Genomic DNA, 6,184 nt, shown 5'->3' on the forward strand with positions numbered 1-6,184 from the left:
ACTCTTATTGCACACAATGTCAATGATTGTGTGGATGAAACGTTAAAAAAAACCTATATCATTATCTGTATCACATGTATGATTTACGTACAAATAGCTCATAAGTGGAAGTAGATTCCCTTTCTTTACTCACAAAAGCATAACATCAGGGACGGACCCAGGAATTTTTGCAGGGGGGGGGGGGCGTCAGTTTCTAAGACAATTTATCTATGGACCCCCCTCCCCTCTCAGGATCCGCCCCTGAACATTTAATGTAAGTAATGTGTTGATCAAATCTTAACCTGTCTAATCATAGTTAATATTTTTTCTAAGAATTTAAGATTGGTTATTAACTGGAGTTATCCCCCTTACAACGAAACAAGGGCCAAAGCTATTTTTAGTCTCTCTCTCCCTTTCCCTTTTTCCCCCTTTTGCATGTCGATTTTTGTTGACGTTTTGGTGAAGAACCGAAGAAAAGGGTTTGAAAATACATTTTCTGCCAGGTTTTGGTGAATATTCATGATTTTAAGGCGGAAGGATACAAGAGTTGTGAGGTTGGTTACGCTGAAATGTAGGGCCGGAAATTGCATGTTTACTTGTCTCTACTTCCAGCTTGTGTATCTCAAGTTTTTCATGGTGAACCTCATACATGCTTTTGGGCAAGAGTTTGCCACATGTTGCTCCATCTGTGGCAGAAAGCGTTCTAAAAAACGAAAATTTGGGGAAAAGTTAGAGCCGGTCTAAGAGACGAGAATTAACGTTAAAGTCAATGGGGAAATAATTAGTGATCTGTGGCCATAAGATAACCTCGGGACCAAAGCCAACCTGCGGTTTCCCCCAACTGATTAACCTCACTAGCCTAGTTTTGTTTTATACTTATAATTATTTTGTCTCCATTTATCAACAAGTCTACTGGCCTCCCTCCACGTATATCTCTGTATTATGTTATCGGGTGTAGCGATAGTTTGCTAGCTAGGCATTTATAGAAATAAAATGGGGTTTAACGTCCTGCTATCCTGCTCATCTGTTGCAGACATACAGTGTGGTGGTATTAAGGGAATTTTTCCGGACAGCGGCGCTGCGGCCTACTCATATATCGAATTACACTTGTCAAGGTATATTTTACGTGCACTCCAATGTGTATACGGGACCTCGGTTTTTCGTGAAATCCGTTCTACATCACTGACAATAGAAAGCCACGCCGTAAAATCCCGATAAACTTCCTCTACTAACACCGGGATCGAACCCGCGATCTCCAGGGTAGTGAGCCAGCGTCTTACTCACTACAAGCATTTACAATCGTCTTGCAAACAGAGGTCCAATCTGAACGACACACTCACCCTATAGCTACCATTTAATTTTCGTTCATTAGTTACGTACGATAGAGGTCTATGAAGCTAAATGTTCACTCGCCAAAACTGAACGACATTTTTCAAACAATCTACGTTGATTACCAACTTTTCGTCTTCAGACGAATTATCAGTGAGTTGAAAACCGACCGTGTATTCTATCTATACTTCAAAAACTCGTTTTCATTTTTTACGTCACTTCCCGTTTCTTCAAATCTTAATTACTGTTAATATTGTATTTGAAATGTGTTTAACCAGTTCTATCACACACGTAATATTGGTGGACAACAGTATTTGTAAATTACATTTATGCATATTTGGTGGTGGGGTGGGGTCGAATGGTTAGTGCGTGCGCGTTGCATCATATGGTCTGTCATTGAGTAAACTGGCATGGTTTCGATACCCCGGTTGTATTTCCAACCTCGTGGGTTTTATCCGGGTCTTCCGGTTTCCACCCATTGCTAAAGACCCTCACGTGCAAGCGAATAATAAAATAAAATTAAACCATATGTTAGTCCCGAAATGTCCTAATTTGTGTCGTGTAGACGTTAGTTAAACTCTCTCTCTCTCTCTATATATATATATATATATCTCTCTCTCGTCATTAGTTGAATTAATCTTGTGATACCTTAGATTGGTATTATATATACTATTCACGTATTATACTACTACTCTCTCTCTCTCTCTCTCTCTCTCTCTCTCTCCCCGGTTGTACGTGACAAGGAGTAGGGTCGTCTGTCCAACCTCGTGGGTTTTCTCCGGGTCCTCCGGTTTCCTCCCACTGCTAAAGACCCCTATGCGCAAGCGAATTATTGAAATAAAATTATACCATGTTAGTCCCGAAATGACCTAGTTTGTGTCGAGTGGACGTTAAACCCCCCCTCTCTCTCTCTCTCTCTCTCTCTCTCTCTCTCTTTAAACTCTTTAGCCGTTAAGTAAACTAAGGAGGCTGTAGTGATTTTAATCTAGCTTTCTTTGTAATGTTTGTTAACAAACAAAGTCGAAGGGTAAATCTGAAATCAATAACTAACGGTTGTCACATTACACCAGTAAAACTTTAAAAAAATATATTTGTCTGTATTGTGTCTGTGACATGAAATTAAAAAAAGGGAATGTTATATAAAAGTTTGGGAATTTTCCACTGTTTGTTTGATTTCGTTCGTGTAGTCGATAAGATTGAAGAGAATACCACTATCACTATACATGTAACGACGACTTTAAATCTAGTGCAAGCATTCTGGGCGACCTTCGGTTATAACTTTTTCATGACTAGTGGTCGGAACTAGAAACCGAACGCAAATGGTCCGGACAATAGTCTGTTAAAAGATGGATGCTCCAATGGACATGGTAATGTCAATTTATTCTGCTTTAGACCTCGACCATAACCCTGAAAAAACCTTAAGCCCAAGGACAGTCTATAATCTCTCGACGGAGGATAATGAATCGCTATGCTATATGATGTTATATTGTTATTAAACAAATAATACTTTCATGAAATTAAACTTGCGCGACTAAAATTCCTTGTAATTTGTCTTCTCATTTTGCATAGCATATATATTAAAATAATGCGTATATTTTAGACTTACATAGATTCAAACATAACATACGAGACAAAAATATCTGCTGATAGAAGTCGCAACTATTTAAAATTCTTTCAAATTTTCCTACAATCATACACTAAAGGTCGCTCTGATTGCGATGTAACCCTGGGTTAATGCTCTCTACTTGACCAGCATAATTGAAATGAAATGGGGTTTAACGTCCTATTTTTCAGCCAAATCCGGGCTAATAAAGATGGGCTTACAGCATACAATGATAGAAATTATTTCGAATTCCAACTGTCAAGAATTCTTTTACGCACACGTCAATCACTTTAATGTCCGGCTTTCACGTGGGCTACGAATGCCACGAATCGCCCCGAATCCATCTTTTTTCCGATTGTTGAAGTTCGTAAGTGATTCTTGAAAAACAAAACCTTTCGCGGCTCGCTTTCATATGGACTACGAATGCCACGAATTATCCCGAATCCAAACTTTTGCCAATTCGTAGATAAATCGTAGACGGTTCTTGAAGTTTCTGAGTGATTCTTATTTCGTTCTTACACATTTCTTATCGTCCATAACAGCTTCCTGATCGATTTTTTGACGAATAGTGCCAAATATGGTAAACTTTTCGTAGCTTTATCGGTATCATTCGTGGAGAGCGTAGTGTATTCGTAACCGAATTCGTTATATTCATAAAAGATTCTACATATCCGTAACTCGTTCGTAACTAAATCGCTTCAATTCGTAAAGATAATTCTTTCAGAGAGAGAGAGAGAGAGATGGGGTTTAAAGTCCACTCGACATAAACTAGGTTACTTCGGGACTAACATATGGTTTAATTTTATTTCAAAATTAGTGGGAGGAAACCGCAGAGGGATAATTCTTTCAATCCGTACCTTTATCTTAACCCTATCATGGCATCAGGCATATTTTTCATTCGATTACCTACGAATTATCGTAACTCTTCGTAAAATATCGTAACTGCTTCTTAGCCTCTCCAGATTCTTTACGATTCGGGGTGATTTGTAGCCCACGTGAAAGCCGGACATAAAGCGAGCCGACGTCAACTCCAGGAAAAGACAAACAAGAATGAACAATTGTAATCAGTTACATGTGAGAAGCGCCATCTGTGTATTACTCAACCTATAGATAACATTACCGCAGGTCGAAAACCTTGATCCTTATTGATGTTTTTCAAATGGGGTTTAACGTCCACTCGACACAAACCAGGTTATTTCGGGACTAACATATGGTTCAACTTTATTTCAATAAATCGCTTGCGTGTAGGGGTCTTTAGAAGTGGGAAGAAACCGGAGTACTCGGAGAAAACCAACAAGGTTGGACAGGCGACCCTACTCCTTGAGAAATCGAAACCACGCCAGTTGACGCAATGACAGACTCAATGATACAGCGCTAACCATTAGGCCATCCAACCCCTGATCGTTACTAAAGAACAATTTGACAAAGTTGTCTTCGTCAGTATAAACTTCAATGCGTGTACATACAATTTAAGTGTTTAGAAACAATTTAAAAACACAAACCACATAAACGAGTTGAATGACTGTCAATTGAAAGACCATAAAATGAATGGGTTTTCAATTCTTTCTATAAAAATATCTATAGATTGGTGATTGTGTAAATTAAAAAGTTTAATGATAAACACAAAACACATAAACGAGTTGAATGACAATCAATTGAAACATCATAAAATGAATGGGTTTTCAATTCTTTCTCAAAAAATATCTATTGATTGGTGATTGTGTAAATTACAAAGAAGGCTATAGTTGATAATTTTTGAACTTGTGCACGAAAAGACTTCGGGTCGTATAATTTCTTGAGAAGGCCCATTCCATTGGATTCTCACACCGCACTACTATAACTGGTTAGTGTCAGGGGTCGATGACCGAATTATTTTCTGACATGCGAAAATCCTACGATCGACCCCATATCTTTAAAAATTAATTGTTTGTGGATGTCTCTCGAAAGATTAGATATGAGACGTCAGCAAAGTTAATCGGGGGATTAAAGCTTGATTTCCCCCATCCGAGCGAAGTGCAAGGGCAATAAAACTAGCTAAATGTCGTCTCTAACTCAATATCATCCCAAGTCTTCGACATTGAAAACACGAATTACTTGTCAATTTAAATCAACATTGATGTTGTGATCTTACCTGGAAAAGATGGGCTTTTGATGTCCAATATCTAAGACAAAATAAACATTTTACCATTGGTACACGAATCGTGTACCATAATGCGTTTCAGCACCATTTGTAACACGGGACTCGAAGAACGAGGATAGGCATATTCCACAAGTCATATCAAATGGTGATGACATATTCTTATCTGGAGAGCATGCGCAATAAATACTGTCGATGTAGACTGGAATACCCAGACGCTAGAGATTGCCATTCGACTGAGATTTCTGGCGTATTTCGCCGAACATAACTGATTTGAAATTATAGTAAAAACAGAAACGATTGAATGTAAATCAGTTTATATACATTCATATTGCATCATTATATGCGTTGCGGCCCATTTATGTGTGTCAGTTTGTAGGTCCCAAATATGGGCGATTTATCTCCTTTAAGTTACTGGCTCAGCTAGAATCTTTCTGGCTCAGTTCATAATGTTTTGGAAATCAGTGGCTGTCTCCTGTAATTGATTCGAATGCGCATTAACCATTGACCTCTGATACCAGGATTAGTGACGTGATTTCGCTTCTAATCTACGTGAACACTGCACTATGCACCGCGACTGATAACCAGCTTACTATCTGTCAGTGCATCATTGAAAATTCTACTATGAAACAAACATAGTTCATGGAATAGAAATGAAATGAAATGAAATGGGGTTTAACGTCCTACTGTTCTGCTCCTAAACTGGGCTAATGAAGACGGGAATACGCCATACAGTGTGCCATGAGGGAAATTTTGCCCGGGCAGCGGCGCTACGGCCTACTCTTATATCGAATTCCAACTGCAAGGGATCTTTTACGTGCACGCCAATATGTACACTAGACAGCTTTACTTGTCAGGCCCTCCGTCCTGCATCACTGACAAGGGGAAACCACGCCGGAAAATCTGGATGAACTTTCTCGCCCAATGCCGGGATCGAACACCCGACCTCCAGGCTAGCGAGCCAGCGTCTTACCCACTTAGCCACGTGATCCCCCTTCATGGAATAGTTTAATTCTCAATTTGTGAACTACCGGAGTATGTTTAACAAGATTTGAAAAAAAAAAAAAAAATGAGAGACAACGTCACCAGTAGGTTTCCCACGATGTCTGATAAGCCCTCCACTTGACTTACTGTGA

This window comes from Patella vulgata, chromosome 8, assembly GCF_932274485.2.
Source record: "Patella vulgata chromosome 8, xgPatVulg1.2, whole genome shotgun sequence".
Lineage (NCBI taxonomy): Eukaryota > Metazoa > Mollusca > Gastropoda > Patellidae > Patella > Patella vulgata.